We start from the raw sequence: 21,229 nt of genomic DNA, 5'->3' as shown, positions 1-21,229 counted from the left end.
GCCCCCGCAGGACCCATTAAATCAGCATGTCTAGGAGGTGGACTCCAGGACCTGCACTCTCAACCAGGTTCAAACCAGAAGGCTGCCACGGGAGGAAGGATGTGGAAACAGAGTGAGAAGATTTAACTTCTGAATCCACTTTCCTTGAGTTTAATTCTAATCTCTGCCACTAACCAGTTGTATGATCTTGGGAAATTCATTAAATTTCTCTATGCCTCAGTTTCTTCTTCGGAAAAAAAATGGAGATGATATTGCCTACCTCCAAGGGTACTGGTGAGTGGTGAATGAATCAGCCTCCGGAGGGGACATGCAAGAGTGCCTTGCACACAGTAAATGTACAATCGGTGTGGACACATTATTTTTTACTTCATATCTTTTTTCATAAGGATTCTCAATTTATAGTGTGCTCACAAATTACTTAGAGAAACTTACTAAAACTCCCAATTCCACTGCTGAAAACCCAGAGATTCTGATGGAGTTGGTCTGAGGTGGGGCCCCAAATTCTGCATTTTAAACAAGTTCATCCTCTCTCTCAATGAAATTTTGGTGTGGGTGAGTATTGGACCACACCATCCAGAACCAACATTCTGTAGGATTAACCCCCCAGAGTGGCTGTGCCCTTGTTCCCAGCTCCACTTCCATGTGGGCTGCTTAGGATGGCTCTGATACTTCTTCAGGAAAATGCACAGTGATGAAAGAACAGGCTGCCAGCTGGAGCTAATGCAGAATTTTTAAACAACTTTTGCTTTTAAAATTTGACTCCGAAAGTACTTTCACCCCAATTCTTCATTTGTCTGCCTTAATTGCTACTGGTGTTTTATTTGAGGTGGGGAGGGAGTAATTGAAAAGAGGTGTGTGTGTGTGTGTGTGTGTGTGTGTGTGTGTGTAGGAACTTTCAAAGTTGTGCAACAATTTTTTTTCTGGTATATTTATAGCACAGCCAGTACTGTGTATGCAGATTTCAAACCTGATGTTAGAAAAAAACAAGAACAATAAAACTTAAAATGGGCTCAGTGATGTTTTTCTCCCCAATGGGTTCATGGTTCTATGATTTCAACTTGAGTATGTAGCACAAAGGATGGTTCCTGACATAAATAAAAGTAATGGAAAAGATGATTGGAGGTGAAATTAGATTCCTCCTGGCAACTACTTGAAGAAGGGTAATTGCAAAGAAAAGCCAGGTGTCTGGCCTGCAATGTGCAATGCAGATGAGTCCCTCTTGCTTGATGGTTTTCTTTTTTCTGAAAGACTTTTAGTTAACTTACTGTGAGCTCCAGCTTTCAGTTGTGTTGAGGCACAGGTCCTGCATGACCTTGGGCCTCAGGCTGAGGAAAATCAGGGAAAGCAGGGGCCAACATGGTTAAATTCTGTTCTCCCCCAACCCAGAGCAGATTCTTCTCTATTTTGGGGTGTCCTCATATTTTTTTATTAGAAACATTTGAGCTTGGGTGATTAAAATGCTTCTAGAACCATTGATCTACAGTTGCAAATGGGATCTCTGAAGCCATAGCTGGACCAAAAAGGAATCCTTTTAGGCCTATCTAATGTCTTTAAAATTTCTAAGTAGTTGCCAGTTTTTTCCCTTAATTGAAAGAGTTCACATTAAAATTTTCAAGTTGTTAAAAAAATACAAGGTCATTCTATTATTACCACGTATGATTACAGTGAGCTAGAGACAAATATGTATTCTCTGTATTCACGACTGTGTTTTTATCTGAAAAGTGAGGGTAATAATTATTCCTCTCTCATGGAACTGCCATGAGCAAAGGGGTTGATTTATTTAAAACAGTGCTTGGCATTTAATAAGTCTCCATCCAGTTCAATGTATTTAACACTCTGTGAGGTGTGTAGCTTATTTGTGTTTGCATTTGTGACCCTTGCTGTAAACCATGCAAAAGATGGTAGATATAGCCAGGCACAGTGGTGCAGATCTGAATTCCCAGTGAATCAGAAGGATGAGCAGGAGAATCACAAATTTGAGGCCAGTCTGGGCAACTTAGGGAGACTCTGTCTCACAATAAAACATTTTTTAAAAGGGCCTGGGAATGTAGTTCAATGTAAAATACCCCTCAGTTCAATCCCCAGCACGGGGGTCGGGGGGTGAGGGCAGGTAGTGTTTGGAAGTTCCTTAGTATCTTTCTGTCCAAAAGAGCCCACCCTGGGGGAATTTACCATTTGAGGAGGACCAGGGCTAACATGCTGGGGCAAAGAAGTAAGGAGGTCAATTCTGCAATGCGCTATAAATTGCAGAACTTTCTTCATTAAGCTTTGTAGTGCAAGTTTGAAACTTTGGGATGTTCCCTCTGCGCTCTCTCTCTCTCTCTCTCTCTCTCTCTCTCTCTCTCTCTCTCTCTCTCTCTCTCTCTCTTTCTCTCTCTCTCACTTTCTCTCTCTCTCTCTTTCTCTCTCTCTCTGTTCTTGTGGTTGCCAGTAATAAACATCCTTTGAAACCCTCAATTTCAGATGTGTTTAAGGGAAAGTAAATAAAAAGTTTAAGATTATGCTTCTGAAAAATTTTTACTTAGAACAGTAGTCACGTGACATGAGTCACATGAAGCACCATTCTGTTTATCACCAAGTGTCACCCCATCTTACTGTGCTGGCTATTTTCCACTGGTCTTCTCAGAGTCTTCCTTTCTTCTTTTCCACCTACTCTGGGCTCCCAAGCTGGCCTGTATGGCCATCCCATTGGGCTTCCCTGCCCTCTGGTGTCCAGTCTGATGCAGCCAGTGATGGGCACTGGTGGAAGCTCAAAGAAGAAAGGGAAGTTGGGTGATGCTTTGCTTCTCTGCAGCCTGGCTGTGACTCCTCAGCCCTGCTCCTGCCAGGAAGCCCTCTTCAAGCAGCTACTTTCTCTGAGTTCCAGTAGCTACCCCTTGCCTTCACCCTTCAGGCTGGTAGAGATGACCAAGGAATCACCCCCACTGTTGCCAGCATGAGGATGCTGCTTAGGTTCCCCTAAGGCCTGTTGGCACCTTTGAGAACAACTCTTTTATTAAACTCTCAATTGTTCTGACTTTAAGGTGACATTAGTTTCCTGCTAGGACCCTGCTAAATATATCTACTTCATAATATTCATTACCTCCAATATATTTTATTTATTTATTTTTATTTTTTATTTTGATTCATCATACACAAATGGGGTATAACTTTAGTTTCTCTGCTTGTACACGAAGTAGAGTCACACCATTTGTGTAATCATACATGTACCTCAGGCATACCTCCAATATGTTTAAAAATAGGCTCTCCAAAGTTTTCTGAGACATATCCTTATTGGTAAATTATTAGATTTCTTCCTACCATTATATGCTCTGTCAGTTGTAGCCAGTAGATTAAGTAATATGTTAATCAAAATATTTAATGTTGCCGAGTGGTGAAATTTTTTAAAAATAATATTTTACATCTCTATGAACTTTTGTCTACCATTACCTTGAAGTAATAGGGAAAAAAAAATTACTGGTTGTATGAACTTCACAAACTGCCTTGGGTCCAGAGTACTTGACATATCCTCCCCTGCATGCCGACCATGGAGTACATGTATTTGAGTTCTTAAATGTAAATTCTACAAAGGGAAGGTCTATGTAGAAGGGGAGGATGAACATGTTTTTGTGAAAGAGTAGAGCCACTTGTCCACTGTGTAGCCACAGGCACATGTGGCTACTGAGCAACTGTAATGAGACTAGTCCAATCTAAGATGCACCAAAAATGTAGAATGCACACTACATTTCAGAAAGTCACTATGAGACAATGTAAAATATGTCACTATTAATGTCTTGAATCATGATTATATGTTGAAGATCCAAGTTTTTGAGTATATTGGATTAAATTCAGCATGATTAATATTTTTGAAAAATAACAGTAAATTAGAACTTTTTGTGCCCCTAAGCCTTACCTGCACTCCCATGGGCTTTATTGAATAAAGGAGAAAGGGAGGGCTTATGCTTGGCACAGAGATTGCAGTGGTTCTTAGACATGTCCCACCTATGAAATTCTTTTGTAAGGTGTGCCCAGGTAGAAAAGAGATTCTGCACAGCCTAGAGCACATCTATGGTCACCCATCCTTGGAGACGTACATAAAATTCTTTCCAACAGTGCATCCCCTATCCAGAAGGAAGTCACCTGGTTTCTTCCTCCAAGGATCTCTATGCTCACTTTCTGTAACTCTTCCCACCCTTGGGGTTCCTTTGATTTGTCCCCCAGCCTCTCATGCACCATACCCAAGTGTAGCAGACCTTACTGAAAGCAAAAGGGGTGTGGAGTGAATTCTTTCATTCCAAGGCACTGGGACGTCTCCCTGGACAGCTTTCCTGACAATCTACTGCTTTCCCCATTCCTGGAACATCTCCTTATTCCCAAATGGGCTGGTTTTGAACTCGAGATCCTCCTGCCTCAGCCTCCAGAGCCCCTGGGATTACAGGCAAGCACCACCACACCCAGCTTCCTTTTGGATGTTTTCTTTTGTTTGTTTGTTTGTTTGTTTGTTTGGACATAATATCTTTAGTTTTTTATGTGATGCTGAGAATTGAACCCAGGGTCTCATACATGCTAGGCAAATGCTCTACACTGAGCCACAGTTCCAGTTCTTCCTCTCAGTTTTTAAGCAGAGCAATTCAACTATCTCTTGGTTATGTTACACCTTTCAAGCCATACCTTGGAGTCTCATCTTCTATAGTTAGAAGAGACTAGGAAGTATTGTTCTTCAACAAAGGCCTTTCTTCCCCACATGTCCAACTAGAACTTACAACTTCCTGTGTGACTTGTGTTTCCATATTCTTGTTGGAAGTCTGTTTTTGTTTTTTTGCTTTTTTTAACTCACTGGGCCTATTGTACCTATTACATGAGATAATACACTGAAGAGCACAAAATATGGTGGTGGTGCTTAGCTGCCTCCCCAAATCTCTCTAGACTAGAGAAATCCCCATCCTACCCAAAGTTTTGAGAAGTCACAAAACTTTCCTGACAGCAGTCTGAATTAATTTCCTCAAGCTGCTATAAAATTACCTCACACTTGGTGACTTAAAGCAACACAGATCTGTTCTCTTATGGTTCTGGAGGTCAGAAATCTAATATTAGTTTCACTAGGCCAAAATCAGATTGTAGGCAGGCTGTGCTCCCTCTGGGGGATCTAGAGGGAAATTCTTTTGCTGCCTTGTCCAGCTAGTAAGAGTTCCATTCCTTGCATTCCCTGGCAGGGCCCTTCCTCCAGCTTTAGAGTCAGCAAGGCACCATTTTGACTAGTCCTCAGCTTGCCTCCTTCTTCTGCCTCTACACTCAAATCTCTCATCACCTCCCTTTCATCAGGACACTATGATTACAATTAGGGTACAGATGATCCAGGAGAATTTCCCCATCTTGAGATTTTTAATATAATCACATCTGCAACATCCTTTTGCCATGAAAGGAAACATTCACAAACTCCAGCAATCAGGATATGAACAACTTTGGGGGTCATTATTCAACCTACTCTACCTCTTTGAATTCACCTTGGTAGGAGTGAAGGATTTGACCAGGACTCTCCCTGCACCTACCCTCCTTTTCTTTTGAAGGCAGGAAGAAGTGCCTAATAGACTCATGAACAGTTCTAACATACTTCGTTCAGTCTCCAAGAATAAGAGTATACCCCTAATGCCAGCCCTCAAACATGCATTCATTCATCTACCAATCTATTCATTCATTCATCCATCCATGTGTTAACAAACTCATTATTGAGATTGTACTATCTGCCAGGCACTGTGCTATGAAATGAGTAAAACAAGTTACCTGCCTTCAAGGGGAATATGATTCCTGAGTATGGTGGGAGTTGGAGGAGGGATCCATTGAGTAGACCAAAGAAATAATGTGCTTACGATACTGCCACAATGGAAATTTGACATGCAATGGGAAGTGTGGTCTTAAACAAGAGTTGTATGAAGTCAATGTGACTTTGCCAGGTAGTGATGCTCTGCTTCTAAGAAGAGTGGGCCTTTATCAAAAAGAAAGGGCTAGTGAAAGCAAAACATAGCAACATTGAACAGTTTAGTGGTTTTGGTGAAATATACCCTCTTCCTAATGATGAGAGTGGAGGTTATCCTAGTTAGTGCATACTGGATTCCTGAGTGTGGGAAGAATTATTAGCTACTGATGTCTTGATTCTACCCCAGAGATTCTGGTTTAATTGGTCTGGTCATGGCCTGGGCATCTGGATTTTTAAAAAGCTCAGGTGATTTGAATGTATACCCGTGTTTGGGAATTGCTGGCAGAAAGCCTTATGAAGAGAAAATGATGGCAAAGGAGAAGAAAGGGGTAGAACTGTCATGCTTGGTTTATGATGGGAAGATGTGCACCCCCTAGGAAGTCAAGAATAATTTTTTTCTGAATGTTTATTGCAACCTCTTCCCTTTTTGCTTCAATGGCAGTTTCTTTTATTATTTTTACTTCAGGACTGTTTTGGTTTCTCATACCATTTAAACAAAAGCATTAGAAATGATAAGAACTTAACATGTTTATCTGGATATTATCTATTGGATCAGGTGCACACAAGATCTGTACATGGGAATATTCATGACTCACACCATGACTTCAGGCATGTTTTTTTCCAGGGCTGAACACATCAGTCAGATGGGGATAAACATGTAAAAACGTGTGAGTTATTGTGTAATATAAAATGCTTGCGAGAGATAAAATCCTCAGGGCAGTACCTGGCACACTGCAAGCCTAAGGAAATAGTCACCTTGTTATCAACATCTGAATTTATACTTAACAGAAATCTGGGAGGATTGCTAAAAACAAAAGAAAACAGTGATAGAGAAGATCAGGAACACTCTTTTTCTTTTTTTTCCCCTGAAGCAGTTGGTCTCCAGGGATGGTCCCTAACGAACCTGGCTTCCTATATTCATGTCCTGGTGTCCTTCCTTCCAGTGAATGTGGATTGGCCTTGTGATCCACTTCTGACTATAAACTGTGGCAGAAGCCACATCACACTCAGGTAAGCTCAAAAGAAGTCTTCAAGTTTCCAACCTGAGTGAGACTCTTCAGACCCTCAGTTTGGGTCCTACTCCCCTGAAATGGCTATCCTATGGGGAAACTCAAGCTATCTACCTGGAGAGGCAACAGAGAGAGGCAGCAGGGATTGGCAGAGATGCAGGGCTAGCCCCTAATTCTTCAGCCACCCCTGCTGACTGACATGCCAACCATGAGAGAGGAAGCCATATTAAATCTCTATGTTGAAACTTCAGAGGGCTCCAGGCTTAGCTTCCATTTCTCTGTGCTTTATGAGAATTTTCAAGAACAGTACAGTGGAACCTAATCAACAAACTGAACCATTCGAGAAAAATAAATTATTTTTAATCACTACATTTGGAAGTGGTTCATTACATTTCTGTAAATCAGAGTATAACAAAAACAGTTCTTTGAATCCAGTGTTTTACAAAGGTGGTCAACCTACTATTTGGTACATCTTCGAGGAGCACCTGAGACAGGTCTCAGGGGAGCTACTTGTCTTAGACAGTGAATGTCTTCCTTCAGAGTGAGCATTTCAAGAGCCCTGGGTAAAAGCTGCAAGAGTTTTGACCTTCACTGTATTCTATAGTCAAAAGAGAATTGTAGGGCCCGTACATATTTCCTGAAAGGAGCACATACTAGGCCATGAATGTGGAAGCACTCCCTCATTGGAGTCCATCTTTGAGATTACCTGTCCCCAAAACACATAAATTATGGAGTGCCATTGCCCCTTGTGTAAGTGTGGCTTCTTAAATGGCTACTGAATTGTTCTATGTTGCATTAAAATTATTTCATCCATTCTAATCATTCAATTCTGTTCACAGAAAGACATTGAGAGCTGCCATCCCAGTGGACTGAAGTACAAACTCAATCAGGAACTTTCAAGGGCTGAAGGACCCTGCCCCACGGACATCATTTGTTTGCCTAGACTATAGTTAATTACACTCCCACTAGGGGTCTGATTAATGTTCTGGAAAATGAGGTATTCAAAAGTATGGCCATCCACTATTATATCTTCTAATATTATTGTTCACAAAGCAAATTTAAGGTCTTCAAGAAGAAAAAAAAAATCTGTTTTCGTTTTGTCTTGCATAACCAGGAGATGGTATCTTTCATAATTGCATTAGTGAAGCTCTGCGAATGAAATAATATCTGTGCTTATCAGAACAGTCATATGAGGGCAAGTCTCCTGTACCTGTTTGCTTGGGTTGGTCTAATTTTCACACTCACTACACCCTCATTGAGTGGAGAGCATTTTAAGATTGGTGTAATACATATATTTCCTTTAGTCTAAATTTTTAATTAATCAACTTTATTTCTAGAGTAATTTGAGACTTAGAGGAAAGCAGAAAGTTGACATATACCCTCTCTCCTTAGCCCCTCCACTCAATTTACCTATTATTGTTAACTTGCATTGGTGCAATCCATTTCTTACAATTGATGAATCCATAGTGATACATTTTTATTAACTAAAACCACAGTTTACATCAGGATTTACTTTTCTGTTGTACATTCTATGGGTTTCAACAAATATATTCTATGAGTTCATCCTTACAGTATTATGCAGTATAGTTTCACTGCCTTAAAAATTTCTTGTGCACTGCCTGACATATTTCCTCTTCATATGTTAATGTCTCAGAAATGAGGGTTTCTACATACCACTGATAGCCATAATTAATGTCATGTCCTTTTTCCCTCTCCTATTCCTTTCTCCTTTCACTCCTTCCATTCATCCTTCATCTGAGAGAATGTTATTAAATTGATTGCATGTAGTACAATTTATGGCATATTAGCATTGACAAAATACAGTAGTAAAAGAGGCTGTGATATGAAGCCTGACAGGCATACTTCCTCACCCTTTGTTGCATATCCCTGAGAACAAATAGCAGGACGCTCTATATTCTTTCTCCAGCATGGAAGGTAGGAGAGCTCAGCCTGATGCAGCAAACACTTTGTGTGCCATGTGCACACACCATCTTCTTCCCTGCAAACAGAATCTAGCTTTGCATTCAGGTGTTATACTGTGTTTCCTCCACTTTTTCCATGGGAGCTCATCTCCTCCATCTTTCTCTATCCTGCTCTCTGCACCAGAGGCTGCCCTGTTGGATGACATCAGCAGCCCCCAGTTCCTTTGGCTCTTGTTTCTGTGTTGTCAACGAGGAGTTCAGATGGGAGAATGAAGGGAGGGGAGGGTACAAGCTCTCCAAGCTCTTCTTGCTCTTCCACCTTACTCTGTTCCTTGGTAGAAAGTTCTGCCCCTGCCCAGGTGGTGGACTTCCTCAAATCTTTCTCCTCTGGGATCTTGTAGGACCTCACTCCATTGACCCAGGGTGCTGGCAACCTGTGTTTTAATACTACCTTTGTGGATTGCCTAAGTCCCCTAACTCTATCTCCATGATTAGTCATTTGTCAATCCATACTCCAAGAACTGTCCTCATTTGGATGTGTCATCTGTTTGTTTTGGGGTTCTCAACTGACACAAGCTGTGAATGGAGATTATCTTCATCAGGGACAGTAGACCTCAATTCCAAGGTGCAAATCAGGATTGGTCTAAACAATTCTTGATGATCTCAGTCTTTGTTGCTAATTATTAATCTGGACCTTAGATTTTATGGATTCTGATAAATGTAAGGAAAAATGTACTGAAGGACTCCACTTTTTGAATATAAAGACAGGGTATTATGGCAGAAAAAGGAATCCATTCCTGCTGATTCCTTCCTCTCATGGACAGTGGTGTGAGTACATGATGCTGAAGATGCATGAGTCGATTGAAAAAATCCTATCATGTGCAGAGAGTCAAGAAAAAGTGTTTGTGTGTGTGTGTGTGTGTGTGTGTGTGTGTGTCCATATACCCTAGGGATCCATCATGAAGTGAGTTGTTAATGGCATTTTAGGGAGACTGCATAAAACCTGAAACCACCTAATTTGGATTACTCTTTGGGTGAAATGATTAAATGCCCTTATTGCTTATGCAATGGAGAGTCAGCAAAATCAATTACCACCCGCTAGAGTGAGGGTGGAGGTTTGATAAGAGTAGTGCAGGTTGAGACGGAGTAAAAATGGGAAAATAATGAGTCTACTCTGAAGGAAGACGCATCTTGACCTGCCTTCGCTCCTCTATCTCCAGAAGAGCAGGATGAGCCCTTCACAGTCCATTGGACCTGTGCAATACCCAACGCAATACCCAGTCCACTGCCTTAGAAGCTCCTCTGTGCTGAGAATCTGAGCACAGAGGAGCTTCTACAGCCAGGCCACTTGAGTGAGGCCCTTAACCTGGGTTAATTTCTACTTTCATGCTCTTCCAGAATCTGATCTGACCTGAACTTCCACTAAAACTGCTTTTGCTGATCTCTTAGATTCATCTCTAGCCTGTCCATTTGGAGATTCTATTACTAAATTGCCCAGGCTGGCCTCAAACTCATGATCCTTCTGCCCCAGTCTCCCAAGTCACTGGAATTACAGGCATTAGCCACTGTGCCTGACTTCCAATATTTCTTGAAGACTTACTCAAATGGGGAGCCATTCAAGAGTTTTATATGAAATATTTTTAATCCTAACTTTAGGATTATTTTAATCCTCTTACCTGTAGGGTAAGAACTACAACAGTCCTCATTATATTTTAAAAAAAAGGAAACTGAAATTTTTGGATGTAAAATCACACAAGCCTGGCCAAGTACACTGGCACACACTTGTAATCCCAGCTATTTGGGAGGCTGAGGCAGAAGGATGGCAAGCTTGAGGACACCCTGGCAACTTAGCAAGACCCTACCTCAAAATAAAATATTTCAAAGAGATGTGGCTCCCCTGGGTTTTATTACTAGAACTGAAAAAAAAATAATAATAATAAAGACTGTCTCAGATCTAAGTCCATTTGTTTCTAGGAGGCATAAGTAAGAATAAATTCTGAAGACACTCTTCTCATGCCCTGGACATTGACCCCTGACCTGAGTTTTCCCTACTCCAGACTCTCCCTTGGTCTTTTCTGCTGCCCATCACTGTGACAATCCTCAGCACTGATCAGGCACACCCTCCCTGGGAGGAATTTTGGTCTCACTTTCACCACCCTCAAGCTCTGAGGCTGACAACAGCCACAAGGTAACCTTAGAATTTTTAAAAAAGAAGTAGACTTCATCTACTTAAGCAAGGCTGACATTTTCTCAGGATCAACGGCAATGTCTAATTTACATTTTTTGGTGTTTTGAATCTTTTTTTTTTTAAACACATAGCTTTTGTCTTAATATATATTGAAGAACTAAACAAGATAAAACACATTATTCCTGAGAGGGAGATTAAATTATCAATACCTACTCCCTTTGGATTACATTATCAATACCTATTCCCTTTGGGAGTAAGGGTGGTGGTAAACAGAAGGGATTATGTGACCTCCTGTCATTGAGCTTGTTAAACACACCCACCTGGGTACTCACAGCAATGACTGGCTCTAGTACAGCTCCAGTAAAGAGGAACTATGAGACACAAATCAGAAAATTTCATGCCATCCCAGAGGACTTCTTCCTGATGCCCAAGCATCTAGTATCTTTTTGTTTGTTTGTTTGTTTTCCTTTAACTTTAGGTAATACAATTTTAGGGAGACACAAGCAAAATGTTTTGATATTTTCGTAATACCACTCAGTATAATATTTTTCAAAATCATGGTTCGATTCTATTTTCAAAATATGACTCTCACAGGGTTTTGTTAAACTTGGTGTGCTCTCATCCTTAACAGGACCAATCAATGCTTCAGTAGCCCCTGTAGAACTGGCACCTAGCAGATTGTTATAAAGTAAGAGATAATGAATACCCAGTGAAAACCAATGTGTTATTATTTATTGAGCATTTCAATATTCTATTTCAGTGTTGTGAACATTCTTGTATGCTAATTCTTTGAAACATCAAACTGCTCCATAGAATCACACTATTCTTTTTCTTTTATTTGTGAGATCTCTGAGACTCAGTCAAGTTTAGGAACTTTCTCGAGGTCGATATGCAGGTAATGATGGCACACTGATTCTAAACCTGGTTCATCTAATTGCAGAACCCACAGTTAAATATTCCGATGACTGTGTTTCTTTCACTGGCCTCAAAAGTTCTTTAGGACTACTTATAAGTTGAGACATGCTAGGTTCTCTATAGAGATTTTTTTTTCCAGATTTCAGCACATGGACTCAAGTCAAGAGGAAGACAGTCCAGGACCCTGTGCTTTAGGGACCTCAAGTGGGGAAAAACTCATTTCATAATAATCTTTGCCTCTACTAAATAATAGGTGATTCATCTTTGTGATAAATTCTTCATGAATCTTGGTTGCATAAATCAAAGTAGAGGGGGAACTTTCATTCTCTGAGACTATTCCTTGGAAGAACTAAAGTGTAAGCCAGATAAGCACCTGATAAGAAGCTTATCCATCTGACTGAACGTCTCTCCCAACCCTCATGGTCTGCAATGGCCTTTTTCAAGAGTCTTTGAGCAAATGACACTAAATCCTTATTTTAATGTTTTCAAATAATGAGGTCTCTAATTTTCTAAAATAGTGGATCTGCTTGAGGATAGTAAACTGTAACTCACACCCTGTAAAATCGTCTATTCAAAGAACAAGAGTAGTCACCACATTAAATGAAGAAGCAGAAATGTGGGGAAGGCAAGTGCAAATAATGTGCTAAGGTAAGAGAGTAAACATGTCAAGGGTAGAGAACCTAACAGGGAGCTGAGGGATATTCCTGAATGATGACTGAGAAACAAGTTTTGTAATTAAATCAACACTTATTCAACCTTCCAAATTATTGTGACATATAGAAAATGCTTGATGCCCCAATTTAAAAAAAAAAAAAAAATCAAGTCGTTTGCTTTGTAAAATCCTCTAAAAATAATAGATAGGATCACATAGCAGAAAGTCCATCTAATCCAATGAGAGGAAAATCTGGGAATAGGATGGTGAAATGACAAAGTCAAATAGTTAGTCAAGACACAAATTAGACTCTGGATCTTTGAACTGTTGATTAGACTTTTTTCTAAAATAGATTAAGATGGACAAATAGCAAGGAGCAAGCATTCTCCTACAGAATCTCAAAGTTCTAGAAAGCCAGTAAAGTTTATCTCTAAGTTATAGAGTTTGGTATTTCATTTAAATTTTTGATGTTATCTGTACTTTATAAATGCAAATTAGATTCCCAGAATCAGATCTGCTACCAAGTAACATTTTGTTTTCAAAGTAATTAGAAAGTAAAACAAGTTTCTCATGGGAAAGGTGATGGTGGCAATGGAAGGACACTAGAGAAAAGCAAGCTGAATTCTCTCCTGGTAGGTTAGATAAACCTCCGAAATTTCTTGTTGGGCAATGACTATCTCAGGTTCAGCTTGAACAGGGCAAATTTCTGTTTCAGAAGGAGTGATCTCACGTTCCCTTAGCTAAGAAACTATTTTGTTCATGTGCACCTACGTGCTCGAAATCTTCCCTCCACTATTTCCCCTGGGCTTTTCTCTGTGCTTCTCCTTGGTTGCCAAGCCTACCTCAAGAAGAATCAAAAATCCATACAGAACATTGCATCTTTTCTCAATCACAGTGCTGTTGTATGTTTTATCATTTGGGATGTGATCATTGGGTGAAGGACCATCTCCCCACCAGCTTCTAATCTCATGTACCATGTCCATATTGATCTTTGCTTACTACTGTTCACAGTACTCAGCAGAGTATGGGCACACAGTAGACCATCCACAAGTACTTATGAGAAAATGGGTCACCTCTCCTCCTCTACATAGGGAAAAAAAAAGTCACTAACCAGAGCTTCCTCACTTTCTTGCTGTCAGCCTCCAAATTTGCCTGAATGTCTTCCCATTCTTTCTCCATTCCCTACTGTTACAGTTGAAGACATGCTGGTCCTACCTATGGCTAATTCTTCCACCTGTGCTCTGGGTTACAGTCTTTTCTACCTTTACATAAAGCATGCTTTTAACTATCCCTATTCCTGTCTATGTCTTCAAGGTTGCCCATTTTATTGCCTCCCACTCATTAAAATGTAAAAAGACACTCAAGGCTCTATCACTTGAAAGAAACCCTTTCCCAAAGAAAGGTGTGTGCATGTGGGTGGGGGGGTCTCATGGAAATTGATGTGAGATCAGTAAGTAGAAGAAGGGACCAGGGAGGGAGCAGGGTATGGAGAGTAGTGACTTGAATCATGGTCTCTCTGACTGCCTGGCTGTGTTGCGCTGGGAACTTCCTGTGCAAAGGTGCAGGTCAAGATGACCCAGTTGCTAGGTGATGCCCTGCCCTAGGAGGCTCTGTGCAAAGGCAGAGCTGTATCAGTTTGGACCTTGAACTCAGAGGCACCAACTCCCAGGGATAGAGAATTCTGAGCATAACAAGATAACTCTAATGTCTCGTCGGTCTTGTGTGCTTCGGATTACTTGCTTTGCTGAACCTTTCCCACAAATGACCTTCTGATGATGAAAGCTATAATATATATATATATATATATATATATTATATATGATAATATAATACACATAATAATAATATAACCTATCTAAGTCACTGTTTTTGCATCAAAGAGCATTGTCCCACCTAGCCCCAGCTTTTTCCTCTCTCTATGTGTGTCTCTCTTTCCTCAATCCCCCATCACCCCTCACTGGCATTTTTCCGAATTAACAGTCATAGCTAAAAGATGGGACTGTGGCAGCAGAGGAGAGAAAGGGAAAATACTGGCAATGATATTGACCAAACTATATTGATATATTGTGTGCATGAACAAATATGCAACAAAATGCCACTATTATGTATAATTAAAACGTACCAATAAAAATATGGGGGGAAAGTACAAAACAAAGAAAGAAACACTTTTCCAGATACCACTCTTCTTCCATCTTCCCTTTTACTAACAAACTTGTTGAGACTTGATAACACTGTTTCTGCCTCCTACCTATGGTTCACTCTTCAGGCTCCTAAGATTTCACTGGAAATTATTTTCCCAAAGTCACCAATCATCTCCTTTTTACCAAGTCCAGGGTTACTTTTAATTTCTTTTATTTCATCAATAATATTTGATAGGGTTGATCACTCTACTTATAAAAACTTGTTTCCTTTACAGGATATACATCCTCATAGACATACTCTACTTATTTAGCACCTCTCAGGATCTTGGTAGGTTTGTTCATTTAACAGCAATTTATTGACCACTTAATGTGTGCCAGCCACTGTCCTAGGTGCCTAGGATAGAGTCATGAACAAGACACTCCAGCTCCTTGATCCAACAGAATTTATGTTCTAGTGAGGAAGTAGAAAAATAATTCTTTATTTTTTTTAAATCAATATGATATTAGAAAGTAAAGTCTACCATGGATTCAACTTCTGAGTAATGTTAAGCTATCTTGCTAGAACCCTACTCACAATGGCCGAGTCACCAGAAAAGGACAACTCAGCAGCAAGAAGTGGAAGATACTCTGCTAAATCCTGGAGTTGAAGGGGGGAACTTTTCTCTTTCCAAGAGGAGCCCATAAAGAACTTGCATTCTGGTCTGGAACCAGAAGTCATATAAGAAGGATTCAGTCTCCTCAAGGAACATCTCCTATCTCTAAACATTCTGATAAGTGAAAATAAACCAATTCTTATCCCAGATGAGGACACTCCAAGCCAGGTAATGACTAGCCTAGCCTGAATGCTTCCATTGCTCCTAGTGATGGGCTTGGCTATCAACAGGACAATTAAAGCCATTAATGCATGGTCCCCTTGTGCCTAGAAGTCATTCAGCACATGTAAGAAAGACATGAGAATAAATAATATGTGCCTCACCAGTCATTTGCCTTGTTTACTCTCCAATCTATCCTCCCTCACTCCCTTGCTCTGCTTTGAATCATCAGGAACTGAATCTTGCAAACTACATTTCCCAGCTTCCCTCATTTCTTGCCATTCACTTAATTTCAGCCAATGTGAGGTATTGGTAGGAAACATTACAGTTGGAAGAAGAAACCAAGATATTTTCCAGCCCCTCTTTCTCTGCTTTGGGTTGTGTCTCCAGCAATAGCTAAGTGGTTGCAGGATTTGTGAAACAAACCCCAGGATGATTACAGCATCCACCAGTGGATTCTAGCTCCTGGATTCTGGTAACTTCAAGTAACACTTCCCACATTCTTTTGTCCCTTCTCCAAAGGACGGGAGCAGCTTCCTGCAGTTGCTATTCTGAGTTGGCTTACTATCCTCCACTGTTCCTTCAAACCTCCAAACAGTTTAGTTATCAGGTATTCCTAGTAAATTTATTCCATGAAATTACTCAAATAGATTCTGTTTTCTGACTGAACCCTGACTAGGACTGGGCACATCACCAAAATGCAATGAAAATTGTTTGCCTTATGATCAATTGCAACAAAATTACCCACAGAAGAAACATAAATCCAGTTCCAAAACCTAGAATTATCACTGTTATTCAATGGTGATAATGATGATGATAATGATGATGATGATGTCTTAACCCTCAAAGAGGTTGCAAGGAGATAAGAACACATCGCCTCACATAAAACAATTTTATCCCAAGTTCTTGTGACATTCAGTCCTGCAATTAATTACTCCTTGCACACCTGTTGATTATCTTCCCTCCTTCAAAACTAACAAAAAAGCTTTCAAAATACAATGGCAAAACAGAGTAAAAGATTATTTTTGTTGAGATTCATTGATACTGAAGAGTAACTTTATATTTTAATTGCAAAATAATTATATTTTGTAGTAAATAACTGAAATCCTCGATGAATCAACTTAAAATTGTTAATCTCAAAATAAGTTATGAAATTATTTAAATTTTTATTAATGTAAAAAGATAGTTGAGAAAAAGCGGTAATTAAAAGATGGTAGATTTATATCCCAAAATATCAATAATTGCATTAAATATAAGCAAAATATCAATGATTACATTAAATATAAGTAGGCTAAATACTTTAATGATTTGGATTATTGAACTATATAAATAAATTAACTTAAACTTGGTATATACTTAGGAAAACATGATCAAAATGTGATAAATTGAATAAAAATTGTACAAATTCTCTACACTAAAAGCTGCAAAACTTTATTGAGATCAATTGCCAACAAAAAGTATTAATGGAGAGACATACCATACTCAAGGATTGAAAATAAGCAGTATTACAGAGCTGCTGATGTCCCCTAATCTGGAGAGTGTGCAGGTTCCAATGCAGATGGATAACATGTTTCACTCTCAGTTACCTTTGACCTGGTGGAATGGAACACTACCTATGGAAGAATCCAAAAGCGTGTTGCAATTCATGGTCCTAGAGATGGCAGTCTTGATAAAGTACCCTTTCTGGAGAGAAAGAAGACAAATTCAACAGGAATGTGTCTCAGAAGAAAGAAGGAAACAGGTGGAAGAAATTAAGAGGCACACAGAACAGGTGAGTACAACAATCAGAATGCACATCAGCTCTTCTTCCAAAAAGATGCTACACATTAACGAAAGTATACTACACTGCTGCCCTGACAGAAGAGGGCACTCTTAATCTAAGAAACCTATTATTCATCCAAATCCCTTTGTTAAATTTCTTGATGATCCAGTTAAATATAAGGAATTTAAAACAGAATATGGGTTCTATCCATATAAAGCAATTAGTACAGGAACAAAGAAAATGGGAATCAACTATTCTTACCCAATGGAAATTTTTTTTATGAAGGAAAAACAAAATAAAACTGCAATACATTTCAACATGAATTATATGTTATTTATAAATAAATGCAATACAAGAGAACACCTCAAAATTAGAAATGTAGAATAAAATGGGTATAAAGTAGAAATACACAAAATAGATCAACAAACTCAGGAAATGACTTGAATTAAAAATATAGGTCAAAATAAATTTCAAGGTCTCCAAGGGGAAATCAATTTGATTAAAAATAAAATAAAGAACATTGAGGAGATGAATGAAACCAAATAAGAGAAAGAAAGTAAATCGAAGGAACTGAGAGCAAATACTTTTGGAATAGGCATAATTGGAATCCATGAAGGAGAAAAACAAAATTGGATATAACTAACATTTTATAATGCAATTCAAGAAAACAGTCCAAAGGAAAATTATGTAATCTATATAATGAAAAGGTACCATGCAACCAGAATTGTCAATTGTAAGCTATAACTGTTGGACTTTAAAAACACTGTTACACTTTAAAGACAAAGAAGAAATACCACCAGCCACTCAGTAAAATGACCAAGTCTTTTGCAAAGGATAGAAAATCAGATATGCATCAGACTTCTCAATGACAACATGCAAAGTAAAATAAAATTGGAGCAACATTTTCCTGAAACTCAGTCAACGTGTGAGTGTGTGTGTGTGTGTGACAAAAATGAAGGTGATGGCAAGGTTGGAAGAATGATTTGTAAGTGGTATATGTTTTGAAAAAGTTGAAACAGTATAATTTAAAAGGGGTAGAAGGGAAGGAGAAAGGAGAATAAGCTCATTGATCGTGACATAGGTAATAGGTAGTAATCAGAGAATATCACTTAATGAAAACAAAACAAATAGTAGATGTCCAAGTAAGGAAAAGGGAATATAAGAACATTTTGAAAGGTAAATATACATAAATACTGAACAAAAATTACACTTATATATAAATACAAAGAAAAAAATTAAGCAAAATAAGACTACTTTGGGAATACAAATACAAAAATACCAAACAAAATGCATACAACATTGAGTGAACAACACATAAGTAAGGATGATCAAGAAATAAAACTTTAATTTAAACCATATGAATATTTATTCCACTTTATACCCTAATCATTGAAAATATACTTTCTCAAGCACATGCAGAAAACCTGATGTTAGTTTACCTGTAAACCACCATAAATTCCATAAAGTGGAAATAACAGGAATAATATTCTCTTATTGAATTGTAATGAAACTAGAATTAATAACAATAAAAAAGAACAACAAAGCAGAGACTTCAACCTGAAGCTGGAAAATCTCTATAAAGAGTACTTTTAATGTAAATTAAAATTAAGGATTTCTAAATAAAATGATAATGAAAACAGTAGCTGAGTAATGTTGGTTGACTATGGTAAAAATGATAGTAATACTAGCCACCACAGTAATAATTGATATTTATTTATTTATTGGTATTTATTGGCACTTGAAACTTCATCCCTGATGCAGAAGTTTTCTACCTATTTAATTTAGCTATATACATACCTATATGCAAACATGATTACATATAAACATATAGGTGTGATCAAGGATTAGTTTGTGAGGACGTTCATAACATTCAGAGAATGAGTGCCTTAAACACATGAAATTTATTTCCCCACAGGTCTGGAGATCAGAAGTTCAAGTTCAAAGTGTCAGCAGGATTGATTTCTGCCAAGTCCTCACTCCTTGCTTGTGGAGGATAATCATCCAGTGCCCCATTTCCTCTTTTTAAAAGGACACCATCATATTGGAATAGGGTGCACACCACGAACCTCATTTAACACCTCTTGAAAGGCCCAAATAGAGTCACATTCTGAGTACTGAGGATAAATACTTCAACATCTGAACTTCTAGGGGAAAATATTCAGCCCATAACAGATCATAAACTTTTTTTTTTTAAGTGTGGTCTTTTATTTCTTTCTCCTTTTTTCTTAATTCCCTGGTCTCATGTCTTATTCACCTCTTTCTGCATTTTCTGTTCCTTATGCAACCATTCTCATGAAAACACTTCCTCAAAGACCTCTAACTTGTTCATTCTGCAGACTGCATAGCATTGTTGACACTGGTGTAGATGTACCAGTTCATTCAACTGTCCCCTTAATGGTATATGGGCAACAGAAATAATGCTGCAGAAATATCTGCCCTCACATCCTGGATAAATTCCAGAAGCAGGGTTTTCATTTGGAAGGATAATGCTAAATATACGTTTGATTTCAACAGATGCTGCTACATTTTCTTTCAGAATAGTTGCAACACTTCGCACCCCCTTGAGGTAGTAAAATCACCTCCTCTTAAGGCTCAAGAAGCTGAAGTGTGAAAAAGTAAGGAATCTGTTGCTGCTGATCAGTGGCAGAGCTGACATCCACAGTACTCCACTTACCCCACAAACCAACACTTGCTCCACCCAATGTTCAGCTTCCCAAAGTGACAGACATTTCCCCTGGGCAGCCAGGTGTGTGAATTTCAGGGCAAAGGGCTGTTTTTCCCTTGACTCTCTTGTCCACTCAGTTGTCTGTATCCTCACTATGGCCTGCTGGGTCACAGCTGCTGGGCTTGTACTATTTACAACTCATAATAGCCCTCTCATAAAAATATAATGATGTGCAATTTGTAAGAATAATGATCCTGCAGGAGCAGAAGTGGATACTAGAGCTTGATGCCACTAAATTTTATCTGAGGGGGTCACAAGAGATTACTAGTGCAATGAGAAATATGGGGTCTCTTCTACCCAACCAAATGCATTATCCAAGTAAATGCTCTATGAAATAGAAAGGCAAAGAGGCAGCTGTCATGTTATCACATCTTTACTTTTTAGGGTTTTTTTGTGTGTGTGTTGTGGGTTTTTTCCTTATAAAAACTAACGAAAATGCTATTCAATTAAGTCCTGCTTACTTAGTACATTTTTGAGAGAGACAGAAAGAGAGGGAGACAGAGACAGAGCAAGAAAGAGGACGAGAGCAGCATTAATTTTAAGGATAAACAAGCTGAGGCATCTTTCTGTAGCTGTTGTCAATGGAGCTCATTTTGAGAATCCAATTACGCCTCTGGACATGTACACTGGAAAAGGTTAGCTATAATAATTCAAACAGCATCGCTGTAACAACATCCTTTCCAAATAAATTTGAGAGAAAACAAACAAGTTTCTGTTTTGACCACAGGGGGAAAAGAATCAGCATGGCTTTTGAATCCTTTCACAGCTTATAGGAGAGAAGTTCCGCCTATTTGTGAGTTCTGGCAAGAGAGATGTGAATAATAACATTTCATTTTCTCCTTAAAAAAAGAAAGAGAGAGAGAGAGAGAGAGAGAGAGAGAGAGAGAGAGAGAGAGAGAGCAGTTAGGCCAACATAAGAAAGGGGAAATGGTAAAATTCAACAGGTCTGATTCACACTTGACCACGAGCACTCCTTGGTGCAATGGGACAGGCCTTTCAGGGTCTCTGGCAGAGAGGAAACTTGGCAGGGAAAATGAGGAGCAAGAACCAGAGTGATCCAGTTCTGCACATGGGGCAATGTGGTGTAATCCCTCTGACCTTCAGTCTGCTTTTAAAAACAGTTCTTTAAATAACCCGGCTCTTCATTTT

General features: G+C 39.0%; 1 protein-coding gene across 4 annotated transcripts in view; it reads right to left on the bottom strand.

Annotated features, from left to right (window-relative positions):
* The window catches only part of Gadl1 (glutamate decarboxylase like 1), a 227,745-nt gene that overhangs the window by 183,867 nt on the left and 22,649 nt on the right, over window positions 1–21,229 (bottom strand). The gene's annotated exons all lie outside the window — the stretch shown is intronic.

Source organism: Sciurus carolinensis, chromosome 17, assembly GCF_902686445.1.
Source record: "Sciurus carolinensis chromosome 17, mSciCar1.2, whole genome shotgun sequence".
In the NCBI taxonomy this organism is placed as follows: domain Eukaryota; kingdom Metazoa; phylum Chordata; class Mammalia; order Rodentia; family Sciuridae; genus Sciurus; species Sciurus carolinensis.
Note: the sequence above shows the minus strand (reverse complement) of the source record. Positions and strands in the feature narration are given on the sequence as shown.